Source organism: Orcinus orca, chromosome 1 (genome assembly GCF_937001465.1).
Source record: "Orcinus orca chromosome 1, mOrcOrc1.1, whole genome shotgun sequence".
Taxonomy (NCBI): Eukaryota; Metazoa; Chordata; class Mammalia; order Artiodactyla; family Delphinidae; genus Orcinus; species Orcinus orca.
In genome coordinates this window covers 107,067,641-107,084,826 of record NC_064559.1, presented here as the reverse complement: position 1 = coordinate 107,084,826, position 17,186 = coordinate 107,067,641, and the positions used below count along the sequence as shown (strand labels likewise).

Genomic DNA, 17,186 nt, shown 5'->3' with positions numbered 1-17,186 from the left:
CCAACTGAATGGATGCCCATACAGTCCCCCCTCAATAAAACAGATGAAAACCAGACCCCAACTCTCACATGTCACCAGCAGCCTGGATTGGTTTACATGTAGCCACTTTACAGACTTCAACGAAGCTGGTATTTGAATAGCAATTCCAATCTATCTGGCAATGGCTGCAGTTCAGGATCAGTCTCCCTAGTAATACAGGACAGAAAAATTTGTTCTTTCAAGTTTCCTAAGTGAATAGCCACTCGTCTAGAGAAAAGCTTAAAACACTGCAGCAGCTTGTGTCAGCTCCAAGATGACTGTAGTTTGAGCAGGAAATAAGCCCCTTTTCCAAATAAAAGCCAGTGTTCTCTCTCCTTGTTTTCTCCACCGAATGTTCTGTATCAGCAGGGTGAGCCCAAATGGCATGCAGGGCTTCGCTGCAGCTCTGCCTTTAGCTTTTTTTAGCGAGGATTTGGTCATTAAAAAAATAAAACAACAACGCAAAACCCCACCACATACAAGAAGAAGGAAAAAAAGAGGCGTGCTTTACGAAACAGCTATTTCAAAATCATGATTTTTAAAAAACTATACAGAATGTGGAATGGAGGGGGGAAAAAAATGTCTCATGTGGGTTGTGTCGGCCCTGCAGCTGCTCCTCATTAAAGCTCCTCTTTACTCCCTCTGGGCTGGTTTCCAGCAGAAAATTCTTTAAACAGAACTCCGCTTTCAACCCACTTTCTTCTTGCTCTGGGCCTCTCGGCCCCCCAATCCACAGTGGCAGCCTGCCCTAGCTGAGCTCTAGAGGGGGAGCTGTCGTTAAGGGAAATGAGGTAAGGGCAGAGGGAAAAAATAAGAAACCAAATTAAGCATTGGTCAGTAACAAAGGTCTGCAGTTTGAAAAGGCCCCAAATCAGTCTGTTCTTTCCTGTGACCATAATGCCAGCTTAGTTTCCTGCCCCCTCCCCCAGGCCCCCGTTAAAGTAGATAAAAAATAATTGCTAACAGCCAAGGCTAACTGTAACCAGTTAAAGTTCCTATATAACACTTAATTCCCAAGGCTCTGGCTTCCAAACTCCTAGATGCCCCAGAGTCTACAGAATCAAGTCTAAACTCTTGGTTGGCATTCAAGAGGCCCAACCTACTAATCCAACCTCACCGTCCCCCTCCTCTCAGTACCACCAGTTTGACATCTCATCAGACTGTCAACTTTTTAATTCTATAACTCTGCATAAAGGTAACCAACTGGGTTATGCTAATTACTGACTTTGTTTTAAAAAAAACAACAACAAAAGAACAAAACAAAACAAAATAGTACATGAAGACTTCTTGTTAACTTCCTGGTAAAGAGGGGAAAAGGGAAGAACTCTGTGAGGCTAACTTCTTCTTGCCATTCCCACTCCCACTGTCACCTCCCCTCCCCACAAAAAAGAAAGGAAAAAAAAAAAAAGGAAATACTATAGCTTACTTAGCAAGAAGGAAAAATAAAAAGAACTAAAAAAAGCAATCATGAAATGGTACAGATGAACCAGTTTGCAGGGCAGAAATAGAGACACAGATGTACAGAACAAACGTATGGACACCAAGGGGGAAAGTGGCAGGGGGGTGGGGGGGGGATGAATTGGGAGATTGGGATTGACATGTATACACTGATATGTATAAAATAGATAACTAATAAGAACCTGCTGTATAAAAAATAAAATAAAATTCAAAAAAATTTTTTAAAAAAGTATTCATGTATAGAGTTAGGGCCCAGTGCTGGGCTGTTTGTGGTAAAACACATTTTCTAGGGCTTTGCTGGTTTGATGTAAAGGAAACAAAGACAAATATACAATCAATTTCTCTCTCTCTCTCTCTCTCTCTCTCACAAACACACACACACCTTTTTCTTTTACCACAACTAATAAACAAAGACTACCAAATACTGCAGGACAGCCCATTTTTCTACTATGTAAATTCAGCTTCCTGAACAGAACATTTCTGCTTTTCTTGTAGAAGTAGTTCAGAAAATGTTAATCTTGGTTCCCACATTAGGCTGAACGCTTCCAAATTAAAAGTTTCCCACAGGAAAAGGATTTCATGGGGAGTTGTGAGGCTGGGAATTGTCTTCTGAAACTCCACCTCGCTGGGTTTCCACGTGTTCAGCTTTTTCAACCACCCCCCACCCATTTGAATAAAGCAATAAACACACACTGATTTTAATAAATCCAAACCAACCAGAAGCTGCCGTGGTATATGCTTTAAAACTTAGTTCATAGCATTGTTCATCTTCATCAGAGACTATGAAATCATGGTTAACCACTGCAATGAGAAACCATGCTTTATTTACGTAAGAATTTGCAAACACCCTTATCTTCCAGTTTATAGTCTGGGCTCATTTATCAGAACTCAAAAGCTGAACTGAGTGCCTAGCCTCTTCAATCATCACTTGAAAGATTGGGCAAGGGCATACAAACAGCACTGAAAGAGCTCTGTTGCTGCTATAACAGAAGATGGTCTTTCCTCTGTCTTCTAGCACACAATCAGTACCTTACCATATTTCACTGCACTGGACCCTGAGAAAATATCTATTTGTGATTAAAACATGGCAAACATACTCTAAACACATAAGTTTATGTGTTTAAACTTTTTGTGGTTAAACACAAAAAGCACCCTTCTTTTTATGTGTTTAAACTTTTTGTGTTTAAACACAAAAAGCACCCTTCACAGTAATAGGCAAAAACGAATGAGTTAAGCCAGTTGTTCCCAAGCTATGCACTGTACAGTTGCTGCAAGGAGTCTATAAACGCTTATAAAACACTCTCTAGACTACTAGATAATGTCCTATCCATATTAAATGGACTGTAAATGCTGTTACAATTATTAAAATTTTGAGGTATTATGAAGGGTTACTGAATTCTGAGTAGATTTTGACATTATGCATCGTATTCAAACAAGAGACCATGAAGTGGCTTCAACTCAAGATCATCTCTCCTCTATGCCTCACACTCTCGCAAGGCTCAGCTTCTTTAGCTCCTAGAACATGTTACAGTGTGCCTCCAGACCTCTGTACATGCTGTTGACTCAGCCCAAAACACTTTTCCCCTCCCTCTTCTTAAGCCCTAAAATTCCTTTAAGCTTCAGCTCAAATTTTATTTCTTTTGAGAAACAGGCTTGATGCCCCCTGCTGTATATTCCCATAACCCTAACATATATCACTCATTACCCTGTATTATGATTATTTGTCTGCCCAACAGACTAAGAATTATTCATCACCATACTCCCAGTGCATAATACAGTAACTGGTATATAGAAGGCATTCAACTATTCAGTGCTTATATTCTTAACAGAAGCCAAAAGGCAAAATGCAAGGGTCCATGGAGTCTTTACACCTTCAAAAAACTTTAATTATACTCAAAGTTTGGGAACCACTAGGTTGAGCTATTTACCCAAAGGATTATCAATACTAATTAAGATTCCTCATATATAGAGGACTTCTTAACCTTCACTTACCCCTAAATCATTTAAAGTGGGCAAGCCAAATCTATATGGAGTAGATTTTTTAAATCACATATTCCCCCAAAATATGAACACACACACACACACACACACACACACACACAGAGTCTGCATTTTCTTTTATACTTTCATTAATCTTTGATAAAACACTGACTACATGAAGCACCAGGATCCTGAGTGACAGAACATCCTGCAAAGTGGCCTCAGTAACATAAACTGCTACACTCTTTTTAGAAACTTAGCAGTAAAAATTAAACAAAATTTCAGAGAAAAAAATTGAGTGTGGGTGCTTACTTTCTGTTCGCCAACATGAGTAGGTGACCACCTGTAAAATTCTGAAGTCTAAAAAATATATGAAAACTGAAAGTTCCAAAAGCTTATGGTTTGGTCTGAAAGGATTCCTAGTTCAAAAATAATTGTACTCAAATCATATCAAACCAAACCTGAATGTGAGAGTAGGCTTGGAGAAAAACCTGCATTTCTCCAAACTTTAAGAGGGTAAAAAATATTTCTTTGTAGATTCTGAATACATCTTTCTTGAAAAAGTAATAATCACACATATAGGTATGCAAAACCATTCAATGAATAATTGGAAAATACAATTTCAAAATGCCCTGAAACACTACAAAATCCCATTTAAATGGCCTTAATTAGAATCAGAGATAATAAAAATAGTGGGCATCATGGGAAAAATAAATAACAGTGCCTTGAACCCTATTTCAAGACAAAAACCACTACTTCCCATAAAAGATAGGACAATGGCCCAAAGGGTTAAAAAAATGGTTCTTGAGGGTAAAAAAAGATCTTAGATATTACAATGGTTTGTGAACTTCCAAAGGGCCACAGTAGATAAACTGATATACAATATATCTATGGTATTAAAATTGCATGGGGCAGGGGTGGAGAGATTAGGAAAAAACTCTAAAAAGGCTCCTTTGGGGCAAGGGGTGATAATGATAAAAAGGTTGAGAAACAATGATATTGCATATCCAAATAAGGTAATTTTTAGCTTAGTATCTGGCACTCATAACACTCATAAATGTTAGCTGAATTAAACAGAAAAGTTTCCTACAAATGTTGCCTATATTCGTATATATTCAAACTCACATGTCTTCAAAAAAGTGTTCCTCAGCTTTGGAAATTCCTTTACCTATGCCCGATCTGCTGTATGAAATCAAATTCTATGCCTCCGTAGGGTCAAAGTGAAAATCTTGCAAAGCTAAACAGTGGTCTAACGAGAAAATTTATCTAACATACATGCAGATACCATACAGATTATTTCTTTTAAAAATACAATGCTATCATTATTTTATGTACTCTTGCATTCTTATAACAAAAACAGCAAAACCTTCAAACCCTCACTGCATGGACAATGCTTGCAGCGCACGTGAAAGTCTTAGCCTACTGGTATCTATACTTGGAAGCATGCTCTATCATCAACTACACGGCTGGGACTGGATTTGGTTTGTTTATCTGTTTCCCTCTAGATTATAAGCTTTTGAGAACAAACATAATTATTAAAATCATCACCATCACAATAATCACCCAAAAAACTTTTCCACACAAAGCATAACTTTGATGAAGTTAATGACATCTCACAACATTCATTACTTTTATGACAATAAGGGAACAGTTACCATCAAAGAAAAAAATGTAATGTTTTTATTCATTTTATTGAAAACACTCATTAATTTAACAGGATCTCGGCTTTAGTGCAGACCTCCAGCATAGGTCATCTCAACTAGAAAAGTGGCATCAACCAAAAACTGATACAGGAAGATTCAGATATAATTCTTGGTTCTAATTTCAGCAACATCTGCTTTAAGAATTTCTTTTTGTATATTAAAAAAAAAAAAAAAAAAAGCTTAGCCCAAAAATGGCTCTTCCAGTCTATACTGCATGCTCTCCAAGGACATGAAGCATTTCAAGTGGTTATTATGCTCTAAGGTAAAGGTCAACAAATATTGCCCTGGGCAAAATCCATGGGCCACCTGTTTTTATACCTCCAGTCCAGGAGCTAAAGCTGGCTTTTACATTTTTTTAATGGTTATGCTTTAAAGAGGTATATAAGTACCTACATTATATCCTCAATTTGCTTCTTAGCCAGCAAAGCTTAAAACCTTTACCATCTGGCACTTTAAGAAAAAAGTCTGCTGATCCCTGCTCTAAGGCCAGGACAGCATTAAAGTACACATAGGCTAAAAACACCTTCAAAACATGTGCTTACAATTTAGGTAACTTTTTTTGTTTACTAGAAGTCAGGGCACTTTAGGAGCACTTGTTATGAACTGCGTTTAATTTCAGAAAGGCAATCCAATGGTCAAAGAATCATCATTGTCAATTGTCGTACCTCTGCATAATTAGAAGCAAAGATAATAAAAATAACAAACATCAAGGAAAAACATTATGGTGTATAACCTTCATGTGGTGACTCAAGACAAAAACCACTACTTCCTTTAAAAGATGGGCCGCTACTTCCTTTAAAAGATGGGACCATGGCCCAAAAAAATCTAAGATATTACAATGATTTGTGGCCTTCCAAACCAAAGAAACTGAATATCAAGCAAGAATCCTGAAAGTATGCACTCAAGTTCATACAAAGTGAAGATAAATTCATCCTGAGAGGCACTTCACTTACTAAACTGAGTCAAGGCAAAGCCATGCCTGATGTGGCTACATTCTCCTGCACCATTCTGCTTAAAAAACCCATGTCTACTGGTAAGTGAGATGTACTTACGGCATACATAAGGATGGATGGATGGATGGATAGATAGATAGATAGATAGATAGATAGATATGTAGTTATGAGTTTGTTTTTTATCTGAATAAGAATAAAAATATATTGGGCTTCTCTGGTGGTACAGTGGTTGGGAATCCGCCTGCCAATGCAGGGGACACAGGTTTGAGCCCTGGTCTGGGAAGATCCCACGTGCCACGGAATAACTAAGCCCATGTGCCACAACTACTGAGCCTGCACTCTAGAGCCCGCGAGCCACAACTACGGAGCCAAGCCTGCGCGCCTGAAGCCCGTGCTCCGCAACAAGAGAAGCCACTGCCATGAGAAGCCCGCGTGCAGCAACAAAGACCCAACGCAGCCATAAATAAATAAATAAGTAAATAAATTTATTTTTAAAAAAAGAATAAAAATATAACTAGCATATTGTTTTACAAAAACTCTCACCCAAGACTTTAGCATGTTCTCAGAGCTTTTGATTGAGTGGTTCCCCACAGACCTTTCCTCTAGATCAGCCCTGGCTCTTCCAACAGATGTGAACCTTGAATTGGCCACTTTACTTCTCTGAGCCTCAGCCTCCTCATGTATTAAAACAAGATGCTAGGCCAAATAATCTCTAATATTCCCTTTAACTCTAAAATTGTATGATTCCATTAGGTATGTTCTATAGCCCCCTTGGATACTAATATCCTTTAGGAGGATTAAAGACCTCCTTTAGAAGGAATGCAAAAGAATTTCCACATTGTTTTTGTTTCATGGAATGTTAAAAAATAAAATGTACAGCTAGAGTTAAAATTCTTGGTCTTTCAAACTGCCTCATAAAATCCCTAAATTGTTTGTTTTTAATTCTGCTTTTCTCTCTCCTTCTCTCCTCCCCTTCTCCCTATATATTCACCCTGTTCCTTGAGGGTTGGTACCAAAAATGAAAAGAAATAGCACTGAATCTTTAGGTCACCTAATGGGGACTGAGAAACAGCTTTTAGTCCCACTCTACATTCTAATCACTTATGTAATACAGGATAAGTCACTTGGCTATATTAAGCCTTGGGTTCCTCACATATAAAACAAGATCAGTGGGAAAGGTGCTCGACAAAATCCCTTCCACCTCCTAAGTATGATGACTCTACAATTTTGGCTGTTGAATTCCCTCAGCAATACTGCCCGAGAATGTAATGATGCTTGCTGACGGTAATGCTTGGGGTCAGTGGTTAAGTATGTCTCAACCATCAACCCACTCCAAGCAGGGGCTCCCTGGGGAAAGAATTGTGCCTGTGTTTCTTCTTTCATATCCTTCACACTGCCCAACTATCAACCTTCTAAGTACACAGAGAGTTCAATACATACTTGTGTAAATGAACTGTTGTACAACTCACACTTTCAGCTAATCCCTCACAGGAAGCATAAGGAAGCAAAGAATAAGCAAAAGAGAAAGAGTGATGTATTTAAACAAGATATGGAGAATAACGAGGAACCCTGAGCCTAAAAGGGAAAGTCCTTACCATCTTCCCCAAGACATCTGGCCAACATGAGAGCCTGTTTTCTTCAGCACAGAATGGTGGTAGACATTGCAGTCCCTTTATGGAATCTGATCTACTGAAAAATTTCACAAGACTAAAAATGACTGATGTGTGTGTCTGGGAAGAGATGAACCAACTTGCAGGGAATCAATCACTTAATTAAATTCATGTAGGACCTTTTTCCAGATACAATTTTTATATATCCTCTCAACACAGCGTAAGTACCTGTCTTACTCATTTCCCCAGCTCAAGATGCTCTCATTAATTCTTATAAAATTTAGGAAAGAATGGGTAATATGCCATAATTAGAGGGTATGCTTCTCTGAAGACTAATTATAAACTCTGACTGTCAGTGTCAACCTTTGCCTGGAAGGAAATGAGTCAACTTTTCATTAGTAATCAAGCTCTGTCCACTTTTTTAAGAGTGACCCAGAAATTCAAGGCCATGAATTTTAACATGAGACAGAAAATCAGACACCACAAATATTATATACAAATGGGACTAAGACAGAAAAATTAAAGTCAAAGAGGCTCCTGAGGTACTTTTCAGGCTGAGTGAGGTTTCAGAAGGGGCAAGTTACCCAGTAAAATAACTACCCAAGGAGATGTCTCTGGCTTACACAATAAGAACCCCAGCATTTCAAAACTTTAAAGGGACAGGTGGTTACATGGCCAAGGCACTACCATGGTCAAGGTAAAAAATCGTAACCACTGTCAAATGTTTTCCACATAGAATAGGCATCCCTGGTTTATTCTGGATAATTGAGGGTTTGGATATGTACTATATAATCAGAGGAAACAAGCAGTAAAGGCCATGAGCTAATTTGGGGTAACCAGAGATGTGGCGAACAGATGCTTGCTTACTCTGGATGCCTGAACTGAACTGGATCAGGCCAATGATATGCTGGACAGAAGAGATCTGAGGTGGGAACACCTAAATTCTCAGCTACGAGAATGCACTATGCCTTATATGAAGACGGATCCTGTTCCTGGTGTCTCTGTTTTTCCATCACTCCTCCTATCCCAACCCATTGTTTCTGCTGCCTCAGAGATTCTTGAATTCTGAGTTTCCCTGCAAATGGTGTCCACAAGCCTGCCTGGTCACTCTGCTCTGGAAGCAGCACAAGACTCAACAGTCAAGGCCAAAAAAGGGAGGGGAGGACAGATGACTGCTCCCAGCTGCCCTCTCTTCTTGTCCCCGGTCTCCCCACTCACCCCTAACTCTAGACAGTCTATCTTCAAGCGTTCAAGCCAGCATGTGCTAAAGGAATGACTTTTTTAATCAGCTATCACTGTGAAACAGATTAATCCACATACCAGTTTAGTAAAACCTCACACAAACTGAAGTATAGACAGAAGGGAACACCCAAGATGTAGAAAAGTTTTAAAACTATGTCATTAAGGAAAAAAATGATGAAGATATTGGTAACAATTATTCTAGTTAATAATAGCTCTCTAGTCCCCTCAGTCTCTCTACTTCCGGCCTTCCACCTATCCATCTCCTAAGACACAGTCAATATTCTCAGATTCTAAGTGAAACACAAAAAAATCCCCTGACTGTAGTCTTCTGTCCCATAGTAGTCGTCCCCTTGTCTGAATCTCCATAGTTCTTATCACCTGTGCTGCTCCATTGGGCAGTTATAGACTATGTGTGTGTGTATATGTGTGTGTGTATATATATATATATATATATATATATATATATATATATACACACACATATACATACACACCCACACATATATATGCCTCATCTCCCCAACAAGATGGCAAGACATCAGAGGACTGCCACCATGTCTTACGCAGGAAAAACACAACATTCATTAGCAGACACTCCCAGTACAGGTACTTGTGAATAAGAAAGTCAGACAGCACAGGCCTCCTCTCGGCCTTTATGTCTGTTCACAACACCCAGCACAGTGCTCAATCATAGTAGTCAGCTCAATAAACAGCAGTTTGATGAATATTAAACTTTCCTTTGAAGAGTGCTATGGACTGAGTGTGCCCTCTCAAAATTCTTACGTTGAAACCAACATCCCCAATGTGATGACATTTGGAGCTGAGGCCTTTGGGAAATAATTAGGTAGATGAAATCATGAGGGTGGGGTCCTCATGATGGGATTAGTGCCCTTAAAAGGAGACAAGGGACCAGAGCTTTCTTTCCCTACCATGTGAGGATATAGTGAGAAGGTGGCCATCTACAAAGCAGGAAGCAGGTCCTCACAGGGAACCAAGTAAGCCAGCTCCTTGATCTTGGACTTCCCAACCTCCAGAACTGTGAAAATAAATGTCTGTTGGTTAAGCCACCTGGTCTGTGCAGACTGAGACAAAGAGTGAGGATCCTAAAGTGCCTCAGAGTCTTACTTTCAGAGTTCAGGACTATACATATAGTAACTGCAGGAAATTTACTGAATCTATACAGACTCAAGTGCCCTAAATGCTACTATTCTACATAAGGTCTAATCAAGCTCTTTTCTTATTAACACCCTACCTTCTCCTCATACTTATATGCAGAAAAGAAATGGATATAATGTTCCATTTGGATGTGTTTCCTGAGTAATACACCTGTTACTTAAATAATGCCTTTATTAGTCTTTGCTTTCACTTTCTTTTCGTAAAGACCTTTTCATAAACATCCAAGTAGGAGACTGTTTAGGAGAAGAACATTTTAAACAGAAGATAACTGCATTAATAAGGGAAGGCTGAAGGCATCAGTATAAGAGTCAGTAATATATTTTTGGACACAGAGGATGAAGTGCTAGTGAAGATTATTGATGATGGATAAATAGGATATAGAAAACTTTGGGAAGCCCCAGACAAATTGTAAATTACCTTACATCGAGATGTAAAATAAAACACAACTAAGACAAATATGAAAACAAAACACTCACATAACACAAACACACACAAACAAAACACACACACACACACACACACACACACACACTCTCACATGATGGGGTGGAAGAAACACTAAACTTCATTTCTACCTACAAAATTCCTAGCAACAGGGTGCTGAGAAGAGGACTTAATGAAAACCCCCATCACGCCCACACATTTATGCTAGCTTAACAGAGAAAAAAGCACTTGGAAATTTTTAGATAATTACATTTTTATCACATTCTGACTTATTCAACCCCTTTGTATTCAATCTTGCTAGCCCTGATGAAAGACAGATAGCCAAATTTTAAATGAAGGATTTAATTAATTACTCCAGATCGAGAAAGAGAAATGTTTCTCATCCTGCTTAGTCACAAGAAAAAAGGGGATAAAGGAATTACTATACGAAATTAATGGTGCTGACATGCCACAATGGAACAATGAGAAAGAAACTTCACTTAGGATTATGGTTAACCTGGGGATGGTGTTGAAAGAAGCCTCGCTAAACTCCTATCTATTCATGCCAGGTTTGCGGGCCAAAATTAGTTGCTTTAACTTACTGGCAGTGACCCAAGACAGGCAAAAGGATACAGGCAGAGCCTAAGAACCACCTCCTCCTACTTCTCTACCTAACACTGAAGTTTATAAAGCTTCCAACCTAAGAATAAAAATCAGCTGAAAAGAACATGAGAATTCTGTTGTTATATATTGATAAGAAGCTATTCATCAAGACTTCTTTTATGAAAAATTCCTCAGGGACACAACATATTTGTTAAAGGAGCTTTCAAGGACATAAGTGTTAATAAGAAGAATAGCTTAGTACTGTTAAAGGGTCCAGACCCCAAGTCCTAAACAAGGAAAGCCTCACAGGACATACATCTATCTATACATCTATAACTCGCAATGCAAGTATAAGGCACTATGTTTAACAACCTGTGACTTCTGTACTGACAGCACCGTGTATCAGAAGTTGTAGAATTTAACCTGTCTCAGTTTCACAGGTGCATAAAATCTGCCTGGACTTGCTCATCTTCCATTAGGAAAAAGAAGGGAGATGTTTCAAGTTTTTAAGTTTAGTTTTCTCTACTAAAAAGCATTTTAGTACACAATATCCTCTACCCCCACCTTCACTGCTCTCTTCTTATATTTCATCTGCATTAATTACACTGAACTTTCAAGTGCAAGGCCACTTCTCAGAATTGCAGCATTAGCCAAGCCTGGCCCACGTACACTCATGTAGCTACAAGCAAGTTCAATACTCTAGTATTATGTAGTATTATGAGCTGCCCAGGCCTACCTATGTCTCTACTTTAAAATCAGGAACTATATATAGAGTTTTAATCATAACCCTGATCTGAAAATCTACCTTTTATATACTTTCTAATGTTCCACACTTCCTTTTCAGAAGGTCCTGTTTGAAATACCACTTTAAAATAGGTAATTTTGTCCCATTTTACTAATAAGCAAACTGAGACTCAGAGCAAAAGCAGATTTTCAAAGAGCACATCTCAGGTCAGATACTTAAGAGTTACGTGATCTTGGGCAAATAACTTAACCCTTCTGAGTTTCCATACACTCATTGGTAAAACAGGGATATCAAGACTCTCTACCTTACATGAGGACTAAAATAATACCCGTAAAGAGCTTAATTGAGCACACAGCCTAGTATGTAATTAAGTGATTAATAAATATTAGCTAGCATAACATTCTTCAGCTTGCCAAAGATCCAATTACTGACAGGATTTAGGGCTCAAATTCAAGTCTATCTGGCATAGAAACCTGTCCTCTCCATGTCACCAAGCAGGGCTCTTCCAGATGCCTTAATCCACTCACCAGTGCCAGACTGAACCATACAGGAGTGTGGCACAAAAAAAAAAAAAAATCAGCAGGACTGATTTTATCTTTTTTAAAAATTTGGATATTTTTAATCATAATTTTTGCATTCATTTTGATTTTTGAACTATTGCCTTAAAGTATTATTTATCTCAGCTGAAGGAACCTTGCTGGCAGAACCAGTTTCAGCAGAAAAAGAGAAAGTGGTTTAACAGTTGATATTTTTCCCAGTGCATTTCTTTGATCTGATACTGCCCCTGAACAGCACTCACCAACAAGGTGAGTGAAAGGGGAAAATGCTGAGTCAGTCATGACTTTTGAAAATGCCTTTCTAGGGCAGTATGGCCACAACACAAACATTAATAACGCATCCTCTACTATAAGCAAGGCTCTGGAAGATTCTGAGTATCTCTGTTCTCTCGCAACTATACAGAAACTTATCAAGAGGACAAAGAAGGCGATGGCTTCAGTTTTCTTGGATGGCTTTTGGAGGCCTGGACCACCAACACTACTCTCTAATCCTGGCAAGGAAAATTGTTAGTTGTTAAAGTTTAACGTTTCTTACACCTAATAGATAAATTTTAGGTAAAATGTGACACAGTTATATGTTATAAAATTTTCTATTTATAATAATTTACTTTAAAGGCTTCCCTGGTGGCACACTGGTTGAGAGTCCGCCTGCCAATGCAGGGGACACGGGTTCGTGCCCCTGTCCGGGAGGATCCCACATGCCGCGGAGCGGCTGGGCCCGTGAGCCATGGCCGTTGGGCCTGCGCGTCCGGAGCCTGTGCTCCGCAACGGGAGAGGCCACAACAGTGAGAGGCCCGCGTACCGAAAAAAAAAAAAAAAAAAATGTAGTTTCTAGTTAGATACTTTGGCAAAAAGTACAGATTCTCAAATGCAATCACCTATCCACAGGAGCCTATATAGCTCATGCTGACTTTCCACTGTTTAACAAATATTGTGCTAGTTACCTCCTAAGTGGTATGTAGAAAACTTTGAAAGACTCCTTTAAGATTATAATTCTTACCATTAAAAGTAATGGCAGAGTAACTTAGATCAACTCACCCGTTCATAATAATTATAAACTCCAGACAAAATATTAAAGGTACCAGAGAGCAATCAAAGCGGGCAGAAATTAGAAGGGATATGAGCCTCGAAGGAAAAAACAAACTACGTATATGAAACATGCACTTATACACCTTTTTCCCTGAAGAGTATTCCCCAGTTCGTGAAGCACAAGAGAAACAGAAAGCAAGCAGAGAATGCAAGTCTTACTGAGCTAAAGAGTCAAAGGTGTCTAGAATTGTCAAAGTAGCTGAAATTTGAGGAGGAGAAATCCTGGAAAAAACAGAACCACAGAGGAGGTAGCCTGAAAATATGTAATATAACTCCACAACAAGATGATATTTAGGAACACAATGGAAAGCAAGAGCTGGAAGGCTGAAAAGCTGAGCATGGTTCCAGGGAGTCAGAGGTTTTACTTTAAATCCTACCAAATTAGAGGGGCTTGGGATACACCCCAGAATATGGTAAAAACCTCACGCTTTTCACTGAACCCACTGAGGGGTCATACCTTGGGAGTAAGGATTATATCTAAAGCCCAAGTCTAGACCAAGACGCACCACCAGACTAAGAGCAAAACAGACCCCCCCATAGCACAGCCCAAATAGCATCAAGGTGCTCTGCCAGTAACATTCTTTAGTAGAAGATAAAGTTTAAAATGCATCACTCACAATGTCCAGAAAACAATAAAAACTACCATAAACATGAAGTAAAGGGAAACTGTACCCACAGTCGAGTTAAAGAGCTGTTTATGGAAACATGTCCAAAGACAACCCAGATGTTAAAGAACTGGCAAACAAGGACTTTAAATAACTATGATAAATGCGTCCTTAAAAATACACATTTTGTGAATTTTACAAATCATAACCTCACCCACCCCCAACATTCTAGTGAACTTGAGTTGCCCACGATTTTTAATCAAAGTGGGATTTGGAATGGTTTATATTTGAAAGCCTGAGAAAACAACTTGAAAGTGATTAATGACAGCCAAATTTAATTATATATTTACACCTCCCAGTAGGACAAGCGAGAGAATGAAATACCTTATCTCTCTGTAGTGAGAGGGCTTTATTAAGATATGACAACAACTATTTAGGAGCAATAATTGAGTTTTATGCAAGATTACACCGTTTCTCCTTGTCTGGCTCCCAATCTAATCACAGACTGATAGAGTCCTTAGACTCTTAACAGTTAGAAAAAACAGTTGAGCTGTGTACAAAACTAACCTTTAAAAGTACTTATCCTCATCTGTCAATGTGATCTTATCAAGGATTTCTATAACTTCCATAAACAACCATTATAATTTAGCTGAATCAATAACATTATGCTCTTTAAAGAGACAGTCAGATACCTTCTACTTTAAAACATTTTTCATTAACTCCTACCCATCCACCCCAGTAAAAAAAATTTGGCCTCAGCTTTCTTTTCCTAATCCACTAAGCAATCTCACGGATAAAAAGACAATCATATGTCCTGCATACCTGATGTAATTTTTATAAACCTTCTAAGTGTTCTAATATTTCTTACCATTTTGTGAAAACAGTATTTACTGAGCAAGCTGGAGTAACTTCTTTCCCCAGGGAAAAAAAGCAAAGCTGGTGAAGATATACTGAAAGGTCTGCTAAATAAATGGTACTTTTACTTAAATTTTTCTTAATGTTCTGTGGAGGTTGGCTGGCATGGCACTGTAGGACGACTGATTTGGCTTCCCTGATATTGTTCTTGCTTTTCCTGTGTCCACTTATGTAGACACTGATACTCCTGAAGATGCTAACATTACTTTTATTGAAGGAGAGAAACATTCTCTTTTTACAAGGTTTGTTGTTCACATCGGTCTCCCGAAAAGATGGCCTTGCCCATTTTATTCCCTTACTCTCCTTTTCTCTAGAAGCTTGTTTCCCTCACAACAGGGTTGGAAGACATCTGAGGGATGTCCAGGACTAAATCCAGAACTATATCCATAAGCAACCCACCCCATCAATAATTAACAAGTATCCAGGGACAGAATTCAGGCAGCTCCATTTCTGTCAATCACAAAGTGAGTTCCCTGTTTCCCAGCAATGCTTCTTCCAAAAACTAGGGTCCACTTTGTCTCTCTCACCTTGGTTGCAGAGTCTGAGACTAACAGCTCACAAATCTGTTTTCTCCCCGCAATGTCCCTTAGTGTCCATTCCTGGTAAGTGCTCAGAGATTGGTCTCCTCTACAGCCCTCGTTCCCCATGTCAGACCACAAATATGTAGGCCAACACTTAGAACGTATTTGAAATTCTCCCTGCATAAGTCACCAAGTTGAATTATCTCTAAATAGAACTAAATTGCCTCTCTGTGTAGTACTACCATCCTGAATGCTACATGAAGCCAACAAAATTCTCAGAGGAAAGGACAGTTTCTACTTATTTAAGACAAACAGATTTAAAGACATGTGAGTGATATCTACTGAGCACTTTTGGTTCAAGAAACATATCGTTGAGCGCTAGTTACATACCAGGCACTGTACTAGGCATTAACTGTGCAAAAGCACACAAGACCAGGACTTCACACTCTAGTGGGAGAAACCAACACATCAACAAATGATCATAGTATAATGGGTTAACTACCACGAGAGAGATAAATAATAGAATAAAGCAGGTAACTAAGATGCCAAACCAGATGCCAAAGAGATTAACAAGATTTCAGTGGCCAATTCTAAGGTACCAAGTTCCTTTCCTTATTATCTCCAGTTGTGTTTCCATTCTTAGAGGAGACTACATCACATGTTTTTGGTTGGATTTTTTTTCCCAGCTAGAAAAACTAAGTGAACAGCCCATAATCAGTTACATAAAAAATTTCACTTCCAGTGTTATATTTATTCCAATCCAAACAACCTATTGTTAAGCTTTACTGTCATCACAGCTTAAAATATTTTCACTTTGGTGAAGAAAATTTTTTCTGACTTGGAAAATTCTCGTTCATAACATTAAAGAACTTAGATCCTGTTGTCAGAATAGACTTGATTGGAAAAATGTCATTATCATAGTTATGGTTTTCAGTTAAATATCCAGAAAAGAAACAAACCCATGTTGGATAAACTCACTTCAAATGCTTATCAAGGGCTTCCCTGGTGGCACAGTGGTTAAGAATCTGCCTGCCAATGCAGGGGACACAGGTTTGAGCCCTGTGTCCGGGAAGATCACACATTCCGCGGAGCAACTAAGCCCGTGCGCCACAACTACTGAGCCTGCGCTCTAGAGCCCGCGAGCCACAACTACTGAGCCTACATGCTACAACTACTGAAGCCCACGTGCTACAACTACTGAAGCCCACGTGCCTAGAGCCTGTGCTCCACAAGAGAAGCCCCCACACCGCAACGAAGAGTAGCCCCCGCTCGCCGCAACTAGAGAAAGCCTGTGCACAGCAACGAAGACCCAATGCAGCCCAAAATAAATTAATTAATTTTTTAAAAAATGCTTAGCAAGCAAATACTTCTACCAAAGCAAAGAACAAATATATCCCATAAAAGTGTTAAAGAAGATAAATGTTATATTGCCAAATCTTATTTTCCATTAAAGAAATAGAATGGAAACATGTTCCTATCAAAAATTTTCAATTGAGGTTGAAGAGGGAAAAAAATTATCCATAGGCAACCTAGAGAAGCAATTTATGAGATTACCTCACAGGTTTCCTCAAACAAAAAGTATGGCTAC

General features: G+C 38.9%; 1 protein-coding gene across 2 annotated transcripts in view; it reads right to left on the bottom strand.

The window, feature by feature from the left end:
• The window catches only part of NOTCH2 (notch receptor 2), a 178,058-nt gene that overhangs the window by 105,570 nt on the left and 55,302 nt on the right, over window positions 1-17,186 (bottom strand). The gene's annotated exons all lie outside the window — the stretch shown is intronic.